Raw genomic sequence first — 25,265 nt, 5'->3', positions numbered from 1 at the left:
ATATTATTTAATTTCTATAACTTCTATAGTATATATAAGTTATATATGTACATATTGTATATATTTATGTATATATTTATAGATGTATAAAGTTTATATAGTAAAATTTTATTTGGGTCCCTAGATGTCTCAGAGGTTGAGTGTCTGCCTTTAGCTCAGGTCGTGATCCCAGGGTCCTGGGATTGAGTCCTTTGTTGGGCTCCCCACGGGGAGCCTGCTTCTCCCTCTGCCTATGTTTCTGCCTCTCTCTGTGTGTCTCTCATGAATAAATACATTTTTTAAATCTTTAAAAAAAACTTTTAAGTTTTATTTATTTAAAGTAATCTCTACACCCAACATGGTGCTTGAACTCATGACTCCAAGATCAAAAGTCATAAGCTCTTCTGACTGAGATATACAGGCACCTCTATATAGTATAATTTTAAATTACAGTTGTGTTTTAAAAGCATCTGTCAAAAGATTCTATCAAAATCCTAGAGGAGAACTCAGGCAACACCCTTTTTGAACTCGGCCACAGTAACTTCTTGCAAGATACATCCACGAAGGCAAAAGAAACAAAAGCAAAAATGAACTATTGGGACTTCATCAAGATAAGAAGCTTTTGCACAGCAAAGGATACAGTCAACAAAACTAAAAGACAACCTACAGAATGGGAGAAGATATTTGCCAATGACGTATCAGATAAAGGACTAGTTTCCAAGATCTGTAAAGAACTTATTAAACTCAACAGCAAAGAAACAAACAATCCAATCATGAAATGGGCAAAAGACATGAACAGAAATCTCACAGAGGAAGACATAGACATGGCCAACAAGCACATGAGAAAATGCTCCACATCACTTGCCATCGGGGAAATACAAATCAAAACCACAATGAGATACCACCTCACACCAGTGAGAATGGGGAAAATTAACAAGGCAGGAAACCACAAATGTTGGAGAGGATGCGGAGAAAAGGGAACCCTCTTACACTGTTGGTGGGAATGTGAACTGGTGCAGCCACTCTGGAAAACTGTGTGGAGGTTCCTCAAAGAGTTCAAAATAGACCTGCCCTACGACCCAGCAATTGCACTGCCTGGGATTTACCCCAAAGATACAGATGCAATGAAACGCCGGGACACCTGCACCCCGATGTTTATAGCAGCAATGGCCACAATAGCCAAACTGCGGAAGGAGCCTCGTGTCCATCGAAAGATGAATGGATAAAGAAGCTGTGGTATATGTATACAATGGAATATTACTCAGCTATTAGAAATGACAAATACCCACCATTTGCTTCGATGTGGATGGGACTGGAGGGTATTATGCTGAGTGAAATAAGTCAATCGGAGAAGGACAAACATTATATGGTCTCATTCATTTGGGGAATATAAAAAATAGTGAAAGGGAATAAAGGGGAAAAGAGAAAATATAAGTGGGAAATATCAGAAAGGGAGACAGAACATGAAAGACTCCTAACTCTGGGAAACGAACTAGGGGTGGTGGAAGGTGAGGTGGGCGGGGGCTGGGAGTGACTGGGTGGCAGGCACTGAGGGGGGCACTTGACGGGATGAGCACTGGGTGTTATTCTGTATGTTGACAAATTGAACACCAATAAAAATAAATTTATTTAAAAAAGAAAAGCATCTGTCAAAATTTCTGAAACTTTCACGATTGGCTCTCCTCTTCATTAGCAACCTTGATGATGCTCTTTGCAAAACATATTCACCTAAGGGCCTTTGCCCTTAGGTGAACCAGGCAGTTTCCCTTGCCTGGTATGCTCTTTTCCCAGATAACCCTGTGATTCCTTCCCCACTTCCTTCAGCTCCTGTTCAGGGATCACTTTGTCCCTTATTAAAAGACTTTCTCTAGCCATTCCTTTTTTTTTTTTTTTTTTTTTTAAAGTAGGCTCCAAGCCCAGTGTGGAGCCCAACACAGAGCTTAAAGTCAGGACCCTGAGATCAAGACCTGAGCAGAGATCAAGAATCAAGAGTCAGACACTTAATGGACTGAGCTACCCAGGTGCTCCTAGCCATTCTATATAAAATAGCAGCACCCCCTTCCCTCAGTACTTCCTAACCCCCTCACTCTGCTGTACTTTTCTCCAGAGCCCTTGACACCCTGGTAGTCAAGGTAACCAGATAGTATTCTCTGTTGTCTGTTTAATCATCATCCATCTGCCCCCACTGGAAACTCTGCCAGGACAAGGATTTCTGTCCATTGTGTTCACTGATCCCCAGTTAAATTGTGTCTGGCAGATAGTAGGTGCTAAATATATCTTTGTAGAATGACTCAGCACTTACAGCTCTTCACAGGGAAGAGGTACAGCCACCACCTCTCATCTGCTTCTAACAGCAGGGAAGTTATGAATACTTCCATTTTGCAGAGGACTCCCTCCCTCACTGTAGAAGTTAGGAGGCTTACAAATAAAGTGGCTTCTCCAAGACCTCAGCTGCTGGAGGATCTGCCAGACTAGACTTAGTCCTCTTGACTGCTAAACCAGGGCTCTTTCCACCATCACGCTGCCTCTGACATAACATAGCAGGAACTCCACTGGGTGAAACACGCTTGAGGCCAGGAATTTGCAGGTCATACTATGCACTGCCTCTCCCGAGCCCCTAGTATGAAGTTCCTGAACACATGAACTGCTCAATAAACATGTTTCTAGGGTGAATTAAAGACAGACAAGTTTTTTTTCCCAATGCCCTCTTTTACCCCCTACCCAAGTCCTATCCTTTCTACCTATAAAATCTCCTTATCAGATACTGGGAAACTCTAATGAAGCTATCAGGGTCAAGCTTTATCTGCCAAGACTTAAATATTTTTTTCAGATCATATGCAATCACAAGCACCTTCAACTCCTATTGAGCACAAGAATGTTAAATGAATGAATTGATGGATGGATGCATAAATAGTGTATTGTGTATGTGGGTGTGTATGTATGTGTGTAAGTGAGAGTTTGCTGCACTAATGGTGGGATTTTAGGCACCCTATGAGAAAGGGAGAGAAGGAAGGATCTTCTGGAGCCAAAGCATTGAGAGGTCAGGAACTGCCCTTCCCTGTCACAGCCCTGAGATATGGGGTCTGCCCCAGAATTAAACAATGTGTTGAAAGGAGAGAGAGGAGCAGAGGGAGTTGTTCATTTTTCTGATGAGTAGTGGGTCCAGAACCTACTCCAATCTCCTTGTTATGCTTTGAGGGATGTTCTTGACTTACAAAGAGGAAAAAACGGGGGATTGGTGGGGAGGGGGCAGGGGAGCCAGGCTCCACAGGTCACCTTCCAGAAAATGAGATGTCAGCTAGCAGGAACGAATTAATAGAAGTGGACCCTGCTGCTCCAGCATCATTCTTGGTAAATCTTGTGTTCAGGAAGTTTCTCCATGGCCTCCACTTCTCAAAGGAGCTGCTGGAGGTGAGGTGTGGAGAAATGCATATGCATATTCAAAGTGAGTGTGTGGTGTTGGGTAAGGGGGTGCAGAGTAATTAACTGATTCTCAGTTCTTCTGAATCTTACTTACTTACTTATAAAGGGGAAATACTGGCTGTTTCCTGGACACCTTTTCCCAGAGAGGCCCAGAGACAAGTTGGGGAGAATCTAGGCCTTCTAGAACCTTGGGCAATGGGAGCTGGAAATGCCTTTGGTGATTGCAAGACTTCCCAACCTTTTGCAATGCTAAGAATGACCTGCCATGATTGCTCAGTAATACAAACTCTAGGCTAGTGGATGTCTTACCTTAGCAGACAACAGACTGACCTGAAGAGCTTTTCAAGCAACTACGGGCTCTGCCCCCAGATTTCTGATTCAGTATCTCTAGTGTGGGGCCTGACAATTTGCATGGGCTGTATAAGAAATCCCTAGGGGTGCCTGTTGCTGCTGCTTCTGGGACTACACTTTGAAAATCTTTCCTAGGCTGGTTGCCTGGACCAGAATCTTCAGGAGAAGGATCTGCAAGCTACTTTCCAGATAATTCTTCCCAGATAAGCATCATGACACTTTAGGAAGCTACTAAAATATGAGTACCACCTGTAGCAAAAGCACCTGGGAGTCTTGTTAAGATGTGGATTCCCAGGCCCTGCCTTGGCTCTTGAGGGTGCAGAACCCCTGGGGGTGGGGCCCAGGAATCAGCATTAAACCAGATCCCCAGATGATTCTAAGCTAATTACAGTTTGAGAGTCATGTGACCTTATATAGCCTCTTGTGTTCAGAGGAGTAAATTGAGGCCCAGAGGGTACATTTGCTGCCCAAAGCCCTCAGCACTATTTCGTGACCAAAGTGAACCCCAAGCAGGGCTGTTTTCCAAGAAGGGAAGAATAGTCCAAGGTTAGGGCAAGCTTGAGTTTTCCTGGGAATCCCAAACTTCCCGGGAAGTTTGGCTGAAGTTCTCTGAATCCTGGACCTCTATCTTCAGGTGCAGGAGCCACAAGGCACCATTCCCCAAACATACCACTCTCCCTTCCATTGTGGCACCTTGGTGGTTTGCTTCATTTAAGGACTCAGCCAGGGACACCCTTTCCTCCTCCTGGAATCTTTCACGTCTCAGCTCATCTCTCTGTGAAGCTCTGGAGACCCCCAGCAGATAGCATGCTCTCCTCTGGACTTGCAGTGACCTTGCACATTTGTCCACTGCTGCTCTCACTGCTGTGACAAGGACCAACTTATGTAAACTCCCAAGTGTGTTTGTCCTGCTTGGACACCTCTGCTGTACTGGCTGTGAGTAACAGGTATGAGAGCATCAGAACAATGCTACCCATGGAAGCACTGGGGAGGTGTGACACAGATGGGCTGGAATTCTGGCAAAAGCAGATACATCTAGAGAACATTTTCCAGAAAGAAGAGGAGAGTAAAGGAGATTGTAAGAAGTTTGGGTCTCCGTGAGATGTAATTCCTACCTGATTCCTCTCCTTTCTAAAGAATCTTTAGCAAAACTGCCCATTATTTTCAAAAAGCTTTTGGATTCCATCAACAAATGAATGGATAAAGATGTGGTATATTTATATATATGTTAATATATTATATATATATGTTAATATATTATATATATATATAAAAGGATATTACTCAACCATCAAAAAGAATGAAATCTTACCATTTATATCAATGTAGACTGGAGGGTATTATGCTGAGTGAAATAAGTCAATCAGAGAAAGATAATTATAGAGTTTCACTCATATGTGGAACATAACAAACAACACAGAGGATCATAGGGGAAGGGAGGGAAAACTGAATGGCAAGAAATCAAAGAGGGAGGCAAACCATGAGAGACTCTTAACTCTAAGGAAAAACTGAGGGTCACTGGAGGGAAGAGAAATGGGGTGTGGTAACTGGGTGATGGGCATCAAGGCAGGCATGTGATGAGCAGAGGGTGTTATATGCAACTGATGAATCACTGAACTTTACATCTGAAACTAATGATGTACTTACTATATATTGATTAATTGAATTAAAAGTAAAAAGAAAAAAGCTTTAGGATTCAGGTTGTTTGTATTTTTACTGTGATACTATGCTGATACCTGCCTTTGATGGAATCAGGAAGATCTATTCTCAAGGGGTTCTGAATACTCTGTCTTGTGTTAATCATGCCTACTTCTCCAGTTACCTTAAACTCAGTGGATAAAACAATAACTCTTTTTTCTCTCTTATGGTCTGAAATTTGGATGTGGTTTAACTGGGTGGTGCTGACTTAGGGTTTCTCATTAAGCTGCAGTTGAGATGTCAGTTACCTGAAGGCCTGACGGGGCTGGAGGAGCCCGGGGGGAGGAGGAATGGCTTCCAACATGGCTCCTTCACATGGCTGCCAAGTGGATGCTGGGCTGGTAGGAGGCTGCTGTTCCTCCTCACCTTGGCCTCTTCCCCCCAGCACAGGAAATTCAAGAGAAGGAGAAGCAGAAGGAAGTGACAATGTCTTTTGTGATCTAGCTTGGAAGTCACAAATCACCACTTTTACCACTTTCTGCCGACTAGGAAAAAAATCACCAAGGCCAGCCCATATACAAAGGAGTTTGGCTCCACCTTTTGAAGGGAGGAGTACCAATGATTCTTGAGTAGATTTTAAAATACTCCAAGTCATAGTCCATGGGAGACTGAGTACCTGGTGTACTTAGTGTCTGGTACATACTAGATGCTCGCTAAGTGTCTGGTGAACTGGACTGACAGCCCATCTTTCCCTAGGGCCACTCTGAAGCTGAGATGGGATTGGAGACAACAGCCACTGCCCTTGAGCAAAACTGTCCTTGGGCATCTCTGGCTGCACAATGCTGTTCTTGGGCTCTGGCCTGTCTGGTTTGTGCGGGACAGTCTTCCTTGGCCTGGATCTCTGACCAACAGTGTCCCTCTCGTCCTGTGCACACCTTTGGCTCCCAGCCTTCTGCGCGTTGCCTCTACAGTGCCTGACCATTGGCTCTTCAGGGCTCCTGCATGTCTCCTGTCTACAGTAAAAGGCCTGGATGGGCAGCCACTTCCACTTGGAGTTTGTTTCCAGGCATGGGTTCCTTCTAAAGAGAGATTATTTTATTCCGCTGAGACATGGCAGGGGCAGTTCAAGGGGGGTGGGAACAAATGGCCACCACAACATGGAAATTAATTAAACAAGTTCTTTTCCTTATGGTCTTTATATGCCCATGGCAGCCACCAACACTTTGCTCAGACTGCTGCCCCACCCAGCACCCTTCCTTCTACTCTCTGCCTGCAAATCTACTACCTGGGAGACAGCATGGCTAGTGGAAAGTCACTTTCTCAGCCTCCGATTTGTAAACTGCAAATATTACACTGTGTCAAGGCCTTATTCGAATGCTTAAATGAGAAAACAGGCTGGAGAGTGCTTTTCATAAAGTATTTTATAAACCGGTATATGTAAGAAATCATCATTTTTTCTTTCCATCCTCCACAGCCCAGCTCAGATTCACATTGATGAACCCTTCCTGCAATTAGGTCTCAACCATACGTCTCTGTATTTAATCTGGACATCCTCAACTTTGTCCTTTCATTTGTGTTAGACCGGTTCCTGACAGCGAGTGTAAGCTCCACAGGATTTGCCTGTGTCTCTCCCGCCGCACACAGCGTGGTGCTGGGTACACACGGGTGCTTAGAGCATCTGTGCCGACAGACCACACTGCAGGCATGCTGACCTTTGGGGGCCTGAAACAGAATTGCTCTCCATCTTCCATTCTCTGTCTATGATCCTGTTGAGGCCCCTTTAGTGGAGACTATGCCATTCTGTGCAGTCGTTTCCAGTGTCTACTTTGTTTCTAATGGCCTATGCCTGATGTTCTTTTCAAAGAACTGCCTTTGAGAACTGCCTAGTCCACACTTGTAGTCAGCAGGCTAGTAAGTGCCTGGGAGTTAGGGCCCCCTCCAGCCCCCAGCAGCCTTTAGTCAATGATCAGCTGGTGCAAGAGTCTGGTTCCCCTGCCTTAGAGACCCCAGGTGAAATTTACACTGCAGAGCTCCCCTCAGGATCAGGCTGAGGCTGGGACCTGTACCTTGCTTCACCTTCCTTGTCCTACTTCTCCAACTCCTTTCGGCTTCCTAAATCCTTTGCACACAGACCCTCAGCTCAGGACCTGCTTCCAGGGAACCTAACTAAGACATCCTCGGCCGTGCTCCTAGCAGAAAGAGCAAGGCAGCACTGTTGAGCCATATGAACCAAGGTTCTGCAGAAAGGAAAGGTAGGGAAGAAAATCAAAGACCTTTTCCTCTTTGGGCTGCTTCCTCATCACTACCAACAAACACCATAATTGTGAAGAAAAAAAAAAGTGATTAATTTTCAGTTTACCTTTTCTTTAACATAACAAACTTCTGCTTTTTGAGGCTTAATTGGATCTATTCTTGGATGTGACAAAAAGTTAGTTGAGATGAAAGGGGCATATCAAGGAAAAAAAAACATTCCAAGTGAATAATTTAAGATCACATCCATAATTAATGGCATTTGGCATGCTTCCCCTGGAAGCCTAATCATAGCTCGGGATGTGCTAATTAGAGCCGTTTGGTGCAAATCAGTTGGTGCAGGTGTGGAGAAGCCCGGCTCTGGCTCTGGCTCTGTTCCTTTCAGCACCGGTGGAGGCAAAGGTTCCAGAGCCTCAGGCTGGGCAGGGCTTGAATAAAGAAATGGTGGTGTTCCATTTTGAAATGAATTTTGGTGGGAAATGAACTTCTTTTTCTGTTGAAGAGGGGGCAGCTCTGTGTGTGTTTGATGGTAAGGCACAGCAGGATGGCTGGAGAGGCTTTTTAAGTGAGATCCTCCTGCTTTATGGAAGACGAGAGAATCCAACAGGGCCAGAGTGGGGGGGAGGGAAGCCAGGAGAGGGCTGGGGTCCCCTCCAGCTCCTGCACTCAACATACAGGGGGATGGGCAGGATGACCTGTCACAGAGCCAGGGCACCCAGGATCAGGTAAGGCACCAGGGCATCTTACCGGGTTTACTCTTCTATGTCTGCTTTCCATTCCAGGAGGCTGAAACCATGGGTTCAACCCTGGGCTTCCTGCTCTCTGACTGCTGGTCAGATTTGGCACCTTGGGAGCTGCATGAGACGGACGGAGAGAGCGTTTGCTTAGCTTACTCACTTTCCATCTCCCTCCTCCTTGCTGTGATCTGCTGAGCCCTAGAAAGAACATTCCAGTTCTTTAGGGGCAGCCTCCTCGGTGCTTGGTGAACTGGGCTTCTGAGGGGCATACATTTCACCCCTCCCAGCCTGGCTACAGCACTCCACCTCCTGGTTTCCCTATCTGCCCACAACTTTGCAAAAAGCCCCTTTATTAAACTCTCTTTAAATGATCCTTATTTGAGGGTGACATTTCTTAAATGCTCTGTCAGGACTCTGAAAAAAGAATTATTTCACAAGAGTGATATTCTTTTTAAATGGAGTTCTGTTCCTTCAAAGCCAATATTTTGGCAAATGTTTTTTGCCTTTTGAAGGGAAATCTTTATAAAATGCAGCCCTTATTTCCCTGCCGTCTTACAGAGAAGCAAGTACACATGATTTAGAAGCTTCTCTAGATAACCCTTCCTGAACATCAGCTGTTGTACCGTGCGGGGCACTGCAGACTGTTCCGGATTCAACTGAGTCAGAGCCCTAACCCACTAGTGGGACTGCATTTGAAGATGGGGCCTGATTTAAGGAGGTAATTAGGGTTAAATGAGATCATAAGGGTGGATGGAGCCCTTCTCCAGTAGGCCTGCTCTCTGTATGAGAACTGGAAGAGACACAGGGCTAGAGGGCTCGCTATCTCCTCCCAGCACACAGAGGAAAGGCCCAGTGAGAGAAATAGGCCATTTGCAAGTCAGGAAGGGAGTTCTCACCAGAAGGTACCCCTGCCGGCTCTCTGAGCTTGGACTTCTAACCTCCAGAACTATGAGAAAATAAATGTCTGTTTAAGCCACCTGGTTTATGGTATTTTGTTTGAATAGCCTGAGCATGGACTAATACGGAGACCCAGTATGTGACTGTTTCCACTCTGACTTAAAGCTTCTCTGCCTTAGCTCTTTCCACCAGCTCTTACCCCTTGCTGCCAATAGTAGTACTACCTTTAGCAGAGTCATCCTTACCTGCTTCGTTGCTTACTAGTATGAAACCAGACATCAAGTAGATTAGAATTATGTATAAAATAAGAGTTAATAGGTTCTGAGTGAGGGCCTAAATTGCTGGTCCTTGAATTCAGCATGTATTTTAATGCATAGACTTCATCATGAGGATTTTTTTTTTTTTTTAATACCCAGAAGCCCTGCCTTTCTGACTCTGGAATTCTTGTTACATGCTTATACAGCTGAGGTTGCCAAATTGCCAGCACAAGGATAAATGTGGCATCACAGACACTTTTCTACTTTTCGTTGGTGAACCAACTGGTTAGAACACAAGGAAATTTTAAGTCTCCTCTTATACCCAAGGATTGTTGGGCATGAAATGATGAGAAACTGGGCTTCTGTGTCCTTGTCATGTGCCCCCTGGTAGGAGAGAGGACTGTGGCTTCATCTGTCCCAGTGGGGTCCCAGGGACCTTGATTAGCTCTCAGGTGCCACGTGAGCCATCTTTGTCCTGGCCTGGGCGGCACCGCCACCAGTCAATACGGGCCGATTTTACAACGTGCTCCCCGTGTAACTGTGCGCACGACTCCCCTCCAACCTCCTCGGCTTGTAATGCTCATTGGCAGAGACAGCTAATCAATAGTTGCTCCTCACCAGCCCCGTAGATATCGACTCAGGGCTTGGGAAGACTTTATAAGGAGTCATCGGGGGGATTCTTTTAGTTCAAATTGAATTGTGGGCCATTAAATCTCTTTAGTAAAAGACTGCTCCTCATATCATATGCCAATGCGCCCTCTGAATTTTTAACCAGCTTCAGAGAGCAACTGCCTTTGCTAGAACCATCTCAGCAGGTCCTGGGATTTTTTTTTCTTCTCCGGCAGATCTGGTTAATTGTTATGGATTTTCCAGCAGGTAAAAGCATTTGGAGTTTGGAAAGAGTAGGCTTTGTTTTCTTTTCAAAAGAAAACCAATTCAGGTGGCTCTGTCTGGAGACACAGGAAAGAGTGAGGGAAGAAAGGAAGGAGAGGGAACAGCAAGAGGAGAGAGAATGGGACATGGGGTGCCTGCCATTCAGGACATCTCAGAGGAAACTTGATGTTGAACAGATAGATGCCACTCCTGGGCACCCACACGCATACAGTGGAACACACAAGCAGACCTATGTGCCCACATGCAAACGTGTATGCACCAACACATGACACTGTTCAAGTGCATGCAATACACAAACGGGTGGTCATGCATATGCACATGCACGTGCATCACACAGCCCAGCTCCATCACTGTTAACTCACTGACGGTGGATGAGTTATGTAACTCTCCCAACTGTGGTGCCCCCGTCTATAAACCAGGAGGCAGTCCTTATATAATAGGGTCACATGCAGAATAAATTAGTCAACGGGTGAAAATCTTTGGGCACATCTAGGTAGTAAACATCTGGTCCCCTGCCTGCAATCCTTGGTGAGGTCTGCCTTGGAATCAGAGATGGGAGGAGTCTTTAAAACCCTCATTTTATCAAAGAGCACCCCAAGGCTCCCCCCAAAAAGATATGGTTTGTTCAAGGTCACTGAGTGAGTTAGTAAATAGGCCAGGACTAGACTCCTGGTCCCCTTTTTGTTTTCTGTTGAACTGCCTTCATCAAGAAGGGAGAGGCCCTGTTGGCCCCAACAAGATTAATTGTTTTTATTAACAACTCACGTTTGTATAACATTTTAGTCTTTTCAAAGAGTAAAGGCTAATTAAAAATTGCAGCCCTAAGAGACGCTGCCCTGGGCCTCTTCTGGGCACCCCTGCCCAGGGGGAAGGGAAGGGAAACCAGAGAACAGGCCTCATTTAATATGAAAATGTCAGTCTCAGGTCTGACCTCCACAGCCTGGATGATGTCCTTAAGGCAGGGTGGAGTGGGGGTCACCCAGGGACTGACTCAGTCTCCCTTGCCTGGCAACAGCTGTCGATTCCAGGAAAGGCACAGTGCACAGTGAGGGCAGGTGGCAGGCCAGGCCGGGCACCAGAGCCCAGACTCACAACAGTTAATTGCATACACAGGGCATGTGAGACTGCAAATGCCTGTGATCTTGTGGAGCTCATGCTTTAATAACATTCAAGCATTTGCTCCGAGCCGGGTGCTATTATAAAGCTTTCTATGTAATCACTCATGCAATCTTCAGACAATTCTATGAAGTAGGGTCTATCGTTATGCCCATTTTACCAGTGAAGAGGCAAAAGGAGCTTAAGTCACAGGCCTAACCTCTAAGTCGTAGAAATGGGATCTGAATCCACATACCCAAATGAATCTACTGTCTTCCACCTGTGCGTCCCTGAGTCAAAGACTCTAGTGCAAATAGTCTATTTAGGAGCAGGTCCATCGTGTCCATCGAATGATGAGTGGATAAAGATGTGGTTTATGTATACAATGGAATATTACTCAGCCATTAGAAATGACAAATACCCACCATTTGCTTCAACGTGGATGGAACTGGAGGGTATTATGCTGAGTGCAGTAAGTCAATCGGAGAAGGACAAACATTATATGTTCTCATTCATTTGGGGAATATAAATAATAGTGAAAGGGAATATAAGGGAAGGGAGAAGAAATGTGTGGGAAATATCAGAAAGGGAGACAGAACATAAAGACTCTTAACTCTGGGAAACGAACTAGGGGTGGTGGAAGGGGAGGAGGGCGGGGGGTGGGGGTGACTGGGTGACGGGCACTGAGGCACTTGATGGGATGAGCACTGGGTGTTATTCTGTATGTTGGTAAATTGAACACCAATAAAAAATAAATTTAAAAAAAAAGGAGCAGGTCCCAGGAAACAGGAAGAGGAGTGGGTAAATGGGGTAGTGAGGAAGGGAGGGAATCCAATGCCACATGCACTGAAGATCTGATCACCAACTGCAGGAGCTTTAGGAGACAGCTGTGGCTTGAAATTTTGTGCCTGGCAGTGAGGAAGCTGGGGCATTCATACACCTACTTCCAGCAAACACAGGTTGAGTTGCCCCTGAGTTGTTCATGCCAGCTCTTCTCGTTCGCCACAAGCAGGAGAAAAGGCTCCAGGGACTAAGGAAAGCCCTCGGTCCCAAAAATAAAAAGCACCTGCAGGCATTCAGAAGGTGGCCGGTGTGCACAAGAGGGGATGTGTGTGGGGTGCGACTGTGCTCCATATGTCTGCCCCAACCTTCTAGATGGCACATGAGGACAGGGATCGTCACCTCCAGCTCAGAGATCAAAACAGGGAGACCCACAGGAATATGTTATTAAAGATATGAAGCACCTGCCATGCGGGGCCATGTCCCCTTCTTCTCCTGGTTTCTGTCTTGCAGATGAGCCTCTTTGGCACCATTCCATGAACTTTCCCAAGTCCTAACACAGAATGCATCTTGTCAGGCCTGGCAAGGGGTAATTTAAGTTCAGGGTGAGACAAAGACCTTGCTGGACTACACAGCCTCACCTGGCCTGCCCTTGCCCCCCACCCTTGGCCTTGAATAGCTCCACAGATACCCGTGAGTTGAATCATGTGTATGCCTCTTCCTAGCCGCCACCCACCCCCGCACCCAACTGGAGAGTTAAGGCAAGGCAGGGAGTACAGGCAGGAGAAGGGGCTGGTGTTCCACTCCTAAAGTGACACCGGGCCCCGAGGTTGAGGCCTGGGGCAGTAGCAATGAATATGCACCTCCTCGTTTGCTTGGGATTGCTGTAACTGGGCTGTTCGGTTAACTAAGTATTGGGAAATGCCAATGAACATGGAGAAAAGTCAATAGACACATGTAAAAGGCAATCATTACATTTAAAATGATTTCCCTCTCAAAGGCCTCAGGACACTGTTGCTATCAAGGAAAGAAGTGGGCCTCTGCCAAGCCCGGAAGTGTCGGTCAGCATGGGCAGCTGCATGGGCCTGCAAATCAGACTGGCCTTCTCCATCCAGCCAGCAATGACTTACTTGTCAGACGATGCCCAAGGGGACAGTGTGGCCGGGAAGGCAGATCATGAACCAGCAGGTTCACAGTGACTCCCACTAAAGGGTCAGCCTTCCTTTTGACCTACCTAAATTCATATTGTCTTTATTCCAAGCACTCTGGGCAGCACCGAGATTCAAAAGAGTCTCCGGCCTTATGGAAACCCTGGTGGCCTCACCTGGAGGTGACATGTAACAAGTGACGGTGCCTCCCAGAATAAGGATTACAGTCTCGGAAAGGTCTCTGAAAGCACAATGCCTGGTGCTGGGTGTTACTATAACAGTCGCGGTCTCCCCGTCTGAAAAGTTCGCTCCATGAGGGGAGAGGAAGGGGGTTATCAGCTTCCTTCCCACCCAGGCAACAAGACCTGGCACATAGTGGGTGCTTTGTATGTAGTGGATGAACCAATGAGTAGTGAATGAATTATGCCAACTGCTGATACATCGTAACTTCAGGCTTTATTCTGTAAGACCGGAACCCTGGGTTAGATAAGACAACCTCTATTCTTGCCTTTTAATACCATCACACCCCTATTCATTAATATTTTCTAGAATCACTTTTTTGCTAGTGTCTCTTCTATTAGAATGAAAGCTCGACTGGGAGGTCCTGGCTCCCTTGTTGGCTGTGAATCCCCAGGGCTGAGCACTGTCACAAAGTCTGTGTCCAGTGATTGACATAAGGGAGGAGGGGAGGAAGGACAGGGGGAGGAGGGGGAGGGGAAAATGAATATAAAAGGTGGAGCTGTGTCTTGGAAAATTGCAGGCACCTCATTGAGCACCAGAAGCTCTGGCTTGTGATGGAAAGGAGGGAGTCCGCGGGCTGGGACTAGGTGGGGGTGCAGCAGATCTGCAGGGATGGGTCCCCGAGCAGGAGCAGGTGGACTGTCCCCTGCCCTGGCTGTCACTCCATGAACCCCTCGCTGCCCCAGCTCCCAGCCTGAGCTGCTGTTCCTGCAGCAACCTCTGCACTTTCCCAGGGAACACGGTCGTGGTTCTGGGTCACTGATGCCTGTTAATGAACCTGACCTGTGGAGGGATTTAATTCCCTCTGTGCAGAGGTTGGTCTCCTTCCCCTCAAGGGGGAAGGGGTAAACCCTAGGGGGCCAGGCAGCTTCACCGGGGAGCTCCACCACCTAGCTCCCTAGGAGCTTGTGCCAGCTTGCAACCTCCCGCTGTGCTTGGAAAAGGCACAGAATGTCCCCGTTTGTTTCTTGGTAAAAAGCAGTGGTTTCCACTTTGTAATTAGGATTACTCTGCTTGCAGCATGATGTTCCTTTTAATCACCAAAGGGTAAGCTCAGCTAGCATAATGCAACCTGTTCATCCTCATGTACGTGCGGGCAGGAGGGCGGAGGACAGCGGGACCCAGGGATGAGCAGCGGACCAACTCAGCCAAAACAGGGGAGACGGAGACTGGGAGAGAGCATGCTTGCCTGGAAGAGAACAGCCATCTCTGGAGCTGGAGGAGACTGGAACAGTGCCAGGAAGGGTGGAGGGCCTGGAGGAGCGACAGCTGCTGGAGCAGAGACAGAGAAGTTCCTAAAACCTGCACCTAAGGAGCCCCAGTCGGAGGGGGAGACACAGCCCTGCCCTCAGGGACCCCCAGTCTGAGGGGAGACACAGCCCTGTCCTCAGGGAGCCCCGGTCTGAGGGGAGCCCCAGTCCTGTTCTCAGGGAAGACATTGTATTAATGCTCTCAGCAAGTTGGAATAGTGGAGGAGCCCCTAGATGTTGGCATAAGGCACAGCCCTGTCCTCAGAAAGTTCTCTATCCCATTAGGGAGATACATTCTTAGCTCTCAATAATTCTCAGTCTGATAAGACAGATCTTTGACCTCAGAAGTTTCCCCAGTCTAATGGCAGGCATTATACTCCATGACCGTGCTACTATGTCAAGCAACATGTTAGAAGCATCCAGTACTCAGTTTACCTGGTGGTGTCTCAGGGCCTCGGTTGCAGAACTCCAGGGGAGTCACCCACAGGAGCACAGGACCATGTGCTCTATGATGTACAACGCACGGCCAGTAAGTAAGCACGCCTACTGCTGAATCACAGATCAGACCATGGGAACAGGGGGAGGCCAAGCCCAAGGACTCAGCTGAAAAGGGCAGAACCAGGACTTGAACTTGGGTTTCTAAACTCAGGTCAAGTGCTTCTTGGACAGTTCGTGATCTGTAGGGGGTGAAGTGGAACAGGGAGAGGAAGAGAGACAGAGAGAGCGCGCACAAGTCCTCCATGTGCATCCTTGTGTCGTGGCCCAGTTGCTGGAGAGCCATCTGAAGGGACAGCTGGCCTGCAGGCAGCAAGCGGCCCCTGTGTGCAGGAGGAAGGGAGAAGGGGAAGTGAACTTGGAACCGAGGGAGCCAGTCCAAGTTTACATCATGGGACTGGCCAACCCTGGGAGTAACTGCCACTTGATCCCAGTGGGACATCTGTGGAACTTCCTGGAACAAAGCATCTTAGTGTTATACAGCCTGGGATTATGAAAGGGAGAGAAATTATCCATTGTTGCCGCTGCTCCCAGCCAAGGGTGACCCACGCTTTCTGGTTGCTGGCACCTGAGCACCAAGCAAGTGCCCACCAGAGACCGTGCTGTTTGCTGTCCGATCTGCTAGACTCCAAGACCTGACTTTTACTGCCTACCTCCTTGTATTCACTGACCTTTGTCCCACATTTTTTTCCTTAAACTCAGCTTTCCAGGTTATCTCTCAACTCAGGCAAAAGACCCAGCAGGTGGAAACCAAAACTATCCCTCCAGCAGTAATAACCACTACCTGAAGGAAGAGCTCCCATGGCCCAGACCACCCAGACCAGTTTGAACTCAAACCCCAACTCAGGCCTGCACAGATGGACCTTGGAGTGACCACAGAATGTCCAACAGTTACTTTTACCTCATTATAATACTAACGTCTCACCCAAGGATGAGCATAAGCCTCATTTACATAGCATATAATGTATGTATAGACGTGTTTTCTTTTTTCCTTTTTTTTTTTTAAGATGTTATTTAGGTGATCCCTCAGTGGCTCAGCGGTTTAGCGCCTGCCTTCGGCCCAGGGCGTGATCCTGGAGACCCGGGATCGAGTCCCGCATCGGGCTCCCTGCATGGAGCCTGCTTCCCCCTCTGCTTGTGTCTCTGCCTCTCTCTCTCTCTCTCTCTGTATGTCTCTCATGAATTAAAAAAAAAAATCTTAAAAAAAAAGATCGTATTTATTTATTCATGAGAGACACACAGAGGCAGATACATAGGTAGAGGGAGAAGCAGGCTCCCTGCAGGGAGCCTGATGCAGGACTCGATCCCAGGACCCTGGAATCACAACCTGAGCTGAAGGCAGGTGCTTAACCACTGAGCCACCCAGGTGTCCCATAGACACATTTTTCTTAAAGCATCTTTGCAACCTTAGGTCCACCTGTACTTATGATGACAGGGCTCCCCCATCTAAAAATTCAACCTAACCCTAAACAGAAGGAACCCATCCACCCTTGCTCCAGGAGTCTTTGGACTTTGGGAGCTATTACCCATGATCTCCTTATTAGCTGCAAATAAAGTTTCCTCTGTGGGACAATTCAACCTGGTATGTTTCTATCTGACTGACCGAGGAGGGAACTCACATTAGCTCTATTACAATGCTGTAGCATCAGAGAAGCCCTGGGCAGGAAGTAGGAGACACATGGCACAGGAAGAGGTGCCCTCTAGAAGCTCTTTCCACGCTGGATTGAGACCTCTATGAAATCAGGGACTACATCCGCTCTACCCTGAACCTGGTAGAGGCAGGTGCTCAGTGAAGGCCTAGTGAATTGCCTCTGACCAGCCCACAGGAGCAGAGCTTAAGATTTGGGGTAGGATCCGACAACTCAGTGGCAGCCATGGATCCCAGCCCATGTCTCCCACTGCTCATCAGCCCCGCATCCATCTTCTGGCTACCCTTCCTTCTCCTGCAGCTCCTTCAGCAATGACCTGGTAGGACTGAAGTTTTTGGTTCTCAGTGACCTGTGACCAAAGCCACTGCAGCTAATTAGCACCAGTCTGTGTGTTTGACCCCTGCCCCGGGCTGGCGCACACCACCCCCTGCTCATTCTCATTAATGGGCTCAGCGCCTGCCTGGCAACCTCCACCCTCTCTCCCTTCACATGATTTAGCTTTGAGCCCGAGGCTTTCTTTCTGGTTTGCTTCACTTTGTAATGAACACCTCTGGTTGTTCTTCTCCCCCTGCACAATCAGTGGATTGTGTATGATGCTGGACTGGGTCCCCCACAGACAACCTGAGGAAGTCATGGACCCTGCTTTGGGGGAAGCTGCAGTCAGGGCTGACACACTGACATGGGGGGAAGGCAAGAACAGAACATAGGAATGCCCAGAGGGGGGCCCCAGAGACCTTGTGCCTCATATCTACTCCCTGTGCAGGGCAAACTGAGGCTCAGAGAGGGTGAGCAGGCTGTCTGAGATCACCCAGTGTTCCCCCCAAAATAAACAAAATCTGAAACAGGATTTTGGGTATGGGTAGTGTATTTGGGAAAGGAATAGAAATAGGGGGAGGGGAGGATGAAAGGAGGAGAGCAAGCTGATATAAGTGTGCCTGACCAACACCAAGAGCCTTCTGAGTGCTTTGGAAATGTCTACTCAACGTGGCGGGAAGAAGGAGGAACCATATATCCTTTAGTTCCTGGTCACTGTCGGGCAATGGCTGCTTCATGCCATTGGGGTGTTGACATCCTTGTACTTCTGGGGTTGTGTCTATGTCTGTGGCTGAGCAGGTACCTGCAGGCAGCTGCTACCGAGGTGGGGGGAGAAGCAGAACTGCCCAGGCAATTTGTTGTCAGAGGACGCCATGTGTAGCCAACACCCACGGCAATGGTCTCAGTGCAAAGTTGGGTCGAGGAGCCGGACACACATGGGCTCTGATGTATGTGAGTGTTGAAATGGCAAGAAAGCGCAGCCAATTGTATCAGTGAGGAATGTACTGGGAAGCAATGATCAGAAAATGCACTGCAGGGTCTGAGAAAGAGGTTTTTTCCTCTCATGGTAAGAATCCAGAGGTATGTAACTGCTGGTACATGTTCCAGGATGTCAGGGATGTCAGCACCAAAGCCAGATTTTCTTAGTCTTTTTCTTTAGAGCACAAGATGGCTGCTGCAGTCCCAGCCATCATATTTGCAGTTCCAGCAGGAAGAAGGTAGAAGCACGGTGGAGGGAGGGGAGAGGGGCCACATCTTTATCAGGTCGGCAAAAGCTGTCCCCAGACACCCTCCAGCACATAACTACTGCAACTCACTGGCTACAGGATTATTGCTTAGGTGACAATGTTGAGGAGGAGCAAAGGGGTTGGAGTGAGGGCTGGGGAAGCCAACCTGTGCTGTCTGCCTCTCAGACATGGCCTCGCTTTCTCCTTTGTGGAGCAGCTATCTTCCACCACACACTTCCTTCCTAACTCATGGCCTCTTGAGTGGCCCAGGTCTTTGGAACAACTTAGGTGAATGTTGAGCTTTTCACTGAGACCAGACAGATGAGGAGGGATGGAAGGTAGCCATGAGCTGCTCCATCTTCTCCCTCCACTCTTATCTTCCCTTGAAAAAAGCAGCCCAGTGGTACAGGTAACAGGAAGGCTGTGTTTTGATGTGTTTTCTGGCCAGGGGGTGATTGGACACCGTGACAGACCTAGAGAAAGGTCCCCATGAGAGAAGTGGAATCTGTGTTTCCCACCTATGTCTGAAGAAATGGACCTTCTGCAACTCCCAGTGCCTGGGCTCACTGACATGGAAGAAGTTCTTCCTCTGTCCCCGGGTCTGCTCAGGACACCGGGATGCTGGGCAGTGTCCAAGTGTCCCCTGCTGGGCAGTCCCTGCTGTCTGTATGCTTTGACCCAGCCACCATCCTTCTCTAGGCTTTGGTTAAGTTCCAAGTCCCTAGCAGTTATCCAGGTATTGATGGGGGCTGCTTCCCAATTTTGCTTGTGTGGAGCAATCATTCTTTGTAGGATGTTGGCATCCCTGCCCGCCCCCACTCATGCCCATCATGCCTCCTAGTCACCGTGACAACCCAAAGTACCCCCACACACATTTCTCAACACCTTCCATCCATCCAGTGAAGAATGACAGATCTAGTCCAACCCCTTCATTTTCCAGATGAAGGCAGATGACTTGTCCCACAACACACAGCTGGCTCTCAGAGGCTGAGCCAGGGCTGGAGTTCAGGGTTCCTGAATCCTTACACCTGCTTCTTCCCAAAAAGATTGGGAGGGTTCAGTGCTTACTCACTCAACTCTGTATGAGTCAGAAATGATTTAAATGTCCTTGCTGAGCTCCCGGCCCAGGGTCCACTCACCACCTTCTCATCTGGTGCTCTACTGTGCTCTACTGTGGGGACGTAGGTCTCTCCTGCTTATTCTTGCCTCTCTGGAGTGGACAGTGGTGCCTCTGTGGGAGGGGAGGCCTGGCAGCTACGAGGTGGCCAGGCATGGGCTATCGCTGGATGGGTCCTCCCCTCTCCAACAACACTTCCCCAGTGCCCTTTCCCACAGCTGACAAGGGCCCACAGATGACTGATGTTAACAAGGCCCCTGAGTACAGAACATAACACTCCAGCAATGCTGCCTGGTAGCCCAGTCCTTGTCGCTGCCTCTGTGCCATCCATCTGCCGCCCATCCGAGGCACCTGCAGCCAGTCTCCTGGACACTCTCCGCCCTCCAGGCCCCTGGCTCCTCGGCAATTGGTGCCCCCCTCTCAGGCCTGGCATGGACTCCTGGCACCAGGTGTCATGTGAGTACTGTGCCAGCCTCGGAAATGATGGAGTGTCCCTGGCTGCTGTGCGAGAGCCCTGGTTTCCTGACCCGCCTCCAGCCAGAATCTGCCTGGCCTGGCTCCCTCTGCTCTTTGCTAAGGGCTGGGACCAGATGGTGAATTATCGGGGCTGATTTACAGTGACAGCTAGGTTGGCCAAGGATGAGGCTTGGATGCCAGTGGGCACTGCCTGAGGAGGGGCCTGTGGAGCCCAAGCAGGGTATGGATGGCAGCCCCAGGTGGGAGAGAGAAGACTTGTCTCAAGGAGAGAAAGCAGGACAAAGAGGGCAGGAAAAGCACAAGACCATGAGGGCAGAGGGTGGCCGGAGGAAGAGAAGAGGGAAGAACGACATAGAGCCTACATTTACTGAGAGCTCCTCACATGCCAGGCAGGCATCTTCTCGTGGGGCTTTGCTTTCCAGAGGTGTTGTCCAATAGGGAGCCACTAGCCATGTGGTATTTTAAGTTGGTAGAAATTTAACTAATGAAATTAGTTATAATTAGCTATAATTAAAAAGTCAATCCTTAGTCATACTAGCTACATTTCAAATGTTCAATAGTTGTATGTGACTGGTGGTTAGTGCACAGGACAGTGCAGATAAAGACATTTCCATAATTGGAGGAAGTTCTACTGGACAGGCTGGCAGAGGGAAGGCAGATGGTAAACAGTAGCTGATACTTCCGTGTTGCTGACATCCATCTATATCTCTATCTACATGCATCTGTCAGGCACTGTGCTAAGAATTCTATATATATCAATTCATGTACATCAACCCTTGATGGCAGATATTTATTTCAGAGGTCAGCAAACATTTCTTGTAAAGAACCAGAGAGTAAATATTTTAAGCTTTCATAGTTCAGACTTTGCAGGCCGTGTAGTTGGCCACAACCACTCAACTCTGTCATAATAGCAAGGGAAGCAGCCCTAGACAATACGTAAATGAATGGATATGGCTGTATTCCAATAAAACTCTATTTGTGATCATTGAATTTTTTTACTTCACATAGTTTTCACCCATCACAAAATATCCTTCTTTTGATTTTTTTCCCTACCATTTAAAAGCATTGCTGCTAGAAACATCGGGGTGCAGGTGTCCCGGCGTTTCACTGCATCTGTATCTTTGGGGTAAATCCCCAGCAGTGCAATTGCTGGGTCGTAGGGCAGGTCTATTTTTAACTCTTTGAGGAACCTCCACACAGTTTTCCAGAGTGGCTGCACCAGTTCACATTCCCACCAACAGTGCAAGAGGGTTCCCCTTTCTCCACATCCTCTCCAACATTTGTTTCCTGCCTTGTTAATTTTCCCCATTCTCACTGGCGTGAGGTGGTATCTCCTTGTGGTTTTGATATATATTTCCCTGATGGCCAGTGATGCAGAGCATTTTCTCATGTGCTTGTTGGCCATGTCTATGTCTTCCTCTGCGAGATTTCTCTTCATGTCTTTTGCCCATTTCATGATTGGATTGTTTGTTTCTTTGATGTTGAGTTTAAGAAGTTCTTTATAGATCTTGGGTACTAGCCCTTTATCTGATACATCATTTGCAAATACCTTCTCCCATTCTGTAGGCAGCCATTAGAAACGACAAATATCCACCATTTGCTTCAACGTGGATGGAACTGGAGGGTATTATGCTGAGTGAAGTAAGTTAATCGGAGAAGGAAAAACATTATATGGTCTCATTCATTTGGGGAGTATAAAAAATAGTGAAAAGGAATAAAGGGGAAAGGAGAAAATATAAGTGGGAAATATCAGAAAGGAAGACAGAACATGAGAGACTCCTAACTCTGGGAAACGAACTAGGGGTGGTGGAAGGGGAGGTGGGCGGGAGGTGGGGGTGACTGGGTGACGAGCACTGAGGGGGGCACTTGATGGAATGAGCACTGGGTGTTATTCTATATATTGGCAAATTGAGCACCAATAAAAAATAAATTTACAAAAAACAAACAAACAAACAAACAAAAAACATACAGCTATTCTTCACTTGTTGGTTGATCAGAAACAGGCAGATTTAGCCCATGGGCCTGACTTATATCACCTCCATTGCACAACTATGGAAACTGAGCCACAGGAAGACCACAGGCTGTCAGAGATCTCACAGCTAGAAATGGCAGAGAGGAGATCTGCACCCAGGTAATTAGGGTTCCAGAACTTAGGCTTACCCTCTTGGCCCATCAGTAAACCATGTAATTTCAGGTCATGATAACTGCTCTGAAGAAACTATTGGTGCAATACGGTGGAGGGTAGTGGTCACCTGGATCTGATGAACAGGGCATACTTTACTGAGGAGATGCCTTTTGACCTGAGGCAAGAATGACGAGAAGGATCCAGCCATGAGACCAGCCAGGAGATGAACATTCCAAGAGCAGAGGGGACAGCAAGTGCAGTGTCAAAGCAAACATATCAAAGGATATGGGAAGATTGGGTAAAATGAGGATAGGTGACTAACCAATGGGATGCAGACACATGGAGGTCAAAGGGTGACCTTGAAAAGAGAAGTTTCCATAGGTAACAGAACTAGAAGTTTCTAAGGCATTATGTCGTGGTTCCCTTGGGACCAATGCAGGGCAGGGGTAAAGGAGGAGGTGTTGGTGGAGTCTCAGGGGATGACTGAGAGTAGCAGAAATTAGGTATAATCCAATCTTGTGGTGTTTTGACACCTAGAGGGGCAAGGCTCCCTGGAGGAATGGCATCCAGGAGCATCTTCGGCAGCTCAGTTCCCAGAGTTGCTGGAGATGCTACCCACCTTCATGAAACCTCCACTGCACCTTCCATCTCTCCCTCCACACCCGTCCCCTGCCTGAGGGCAAGGCCGGCATAGCTGGCCTGCCCATGGTTGTGGATGCCTGAGCAGTCTGGCCGATACTGTTCTAGAAAGAACCTTGTTGCCTACTCTTCCCCACCACCTCCACCCTCACCAGTGCTGTGTCCAGGAGAACTTTCTCACCTCCGTGGATGGGGTGGGGTCACATCTGTGTCTGGCTGACTGGCTGGCCATGTTACAGGCTGTGTTCCTGGTTGTGTGTGGTCATCCAGCTCTGGGGCCAGCCCCCTGCCCAGAAACGAGGTCACAGTGGATCATGTGCAAGGCTTTGGGTCACCCTGACTACTAGGGACAGGGATCAAGGTTTACCTCCTTCATTCTCCAGGAGGAATGACTGACCAGGTCACAAGATTAAGGGCAGGAGTCACAAAGGTCTCTCCCCCTTCCAAACACTGGGGAGCAGAATGCCTAGAGCAGGAGTCAGCAAACATCTGTGAAGGGTCACACAGTAAATAATTTAAGTCTTGTGAGCCATGCGATTGCTGTCTCAACTACTTAACTTTGCTGTTTTGGCTTGAAAGCTGCCCTAGACATGACATAAAACTTTATTTGCCGTGTCATGCAGCGGGCTGCAGTCTGCCACCAGTCAAGGACCTGAGGCAGATGGAGTCTCAGGAGAAGGGGGTTGGGCACTGGGCTTCAACAGAGAGGACCAGGAGGTCTAGGAAGGATCCCAAACTGAGCACTAATGACAGGAAAGTCATCATGCCAGCCAGGCTCTGGCCACAGCACTCTAAAGGGGGATTGCAGTGTGGACAGGCTTTCTGTAAGGTAACTGGAGAGTCTGAGAGCTGGCAGGGTAGGTATGTGCATTTGTAGGGGAGGGGCCAGAAGGAGATGCTGGAGGACAATGACAGAGGAGACATGGGGCTACCCCTGAGCCACCTCCCCCATGAGTTGCAAAAATCCTGTGTTTCATGTGGTTTGAGTTACAGTAGGCTTCCTACATAGAACTGAGCATGTTCATTGCCCCTTCCACTTGCCCAAACTCCACTGAAGTGATAGTAAAGAAGTTCCAAAGGGAGTATACCCATTACCAGCTGAGGACAGGAGGGAGCCATCAGAGGACCAGACATCTGGGTGGAAAGAATGACTGTGTCAGATAAAGGGAGAATCCAGCACAAGGGGGGCACCACCCCAAACTCACCAGGACTTGAGGGGGGTGGCAGGGGTGGGAGAGACCCCTTCCTTTGTAGTCTACAAATGTGGGGCAGAGGTGGAAGGCAAGCCAAATTCAAGGTGATTAATTAAAAGACTGTCCATAAAACAGCTGTGCCAGTCAGCTGCTCCCTGGACCATGCATGGAGTGACGGCTGCAGTGGTATTCACCCCTGGGCTAAAACCAGGAACGTGTTCTCTGCAGAGACCGAATGATTTCTGAATGATGGCTGGTACCATAGGCGAGTATCCAATCACAATCACAATCACACTTTCCTTCATTTGTCAGTCTGCACCCTCATTTCCTTCTGTTCACATCCACAAGACTTATGGGGGGACTTCTCATTCAGGACATTTGGTTCTCATTTTATCATTCTGTGTTGCTAGAATTTTAAAAAAAAAGGGATTTTATGTATTTAATTGAAAGAGAGAGCAAGGAGAGGGGGAGGGGCAGACGGAGAGGGAGAAGCAGGCTCCCCACTGAGCAGAGAACCAGATCCTGAGCTCAATCCCAGGACTCAGGATCATGACTTGAGCCAAAGGCTGATGCTTAATTGATGAGCCATCCAAACATCCCAGAGTTTTTGTTTTTTTTTTCACTACAAGCATGTATCACATTAAAAAAAATTTAAGATTAACTAAGACTAAAATATATCATATCTATAAAATATTAAGTCATATTTTATTAAAAGTATTTATAAATCATAAAAGCAATGCTCTAGAAAATGGGCAATGGATACGAACAGGCAACTGGTAGAACACAACAGCCAGTGTGTCAGTCAAGGTCCCAGCAGAACACAGAACTTACCTCCTGATGGTTCAAATAATGGTAATGATGTAAAGGATCAGCTTCTAGGGGAATGAGCAGGGTTATGGGATGGCAAATGCCTCAGAAGCCAGCCACAGGCAGGAAGCTGTCACCACCCAAGGGCTAAGGAGGCCAGGGGAGGAGGAATGTGATACCTGTGAGATTCAAAACCTGCAGAGGGGCTACCTGGTGGAACTGTAGCTTGAGAACGATGTTGATGTCATAGGCATGGGGCTGACGCAGGGAAGAAATACCTTGA

General features: G+C 47.8%; 1 long non-coding RNA gene across 2 annotated transcripts in view; it reads right to left on the bottom strand.

Moving 5' to 3' along the window:
* LOC140637068 (uncharacterized) overlaps positions 1 to 23,383 on the bottom strand; it is a 33,634-nt gene extending 10,251 nt beyond the window's left edge. The window contains exon 1 of one of the 2 annotated variants that reach the window (XR_012034306.1): positions 23,164 to 23,383. This is a non-coding gene — a long non-coding RNA (uncharacterized lncRNA). The remainder of the gene's footprint in view (positions 1 to 23,163) is intronic. The other variant, XR_012034305.1, reaches the window with a different exon arrangement.
* Between the last annotated feature and the right edge of the window lie 1,882 nt (positions 23,384 to 25,265).

This window comes from Canis lupus, chromosome 7 (assembly GCF_048164855.1).
Source record: "Canis lupus baileyi chromosome 7, mCanLup2.hap1, whole genome shotgun sequence".
Classification (NCBI taxonomy): Eukaryota; Metazoa; Chordata; class Mammalia; order Carnivora; family Canidae; genus Canis; species Canis lupus.
The sequence above is the reverse complement of the archived record's forward strand: the minus strand, read 5'-3'. Positions and strand labels throughout refer to the sequence as shown.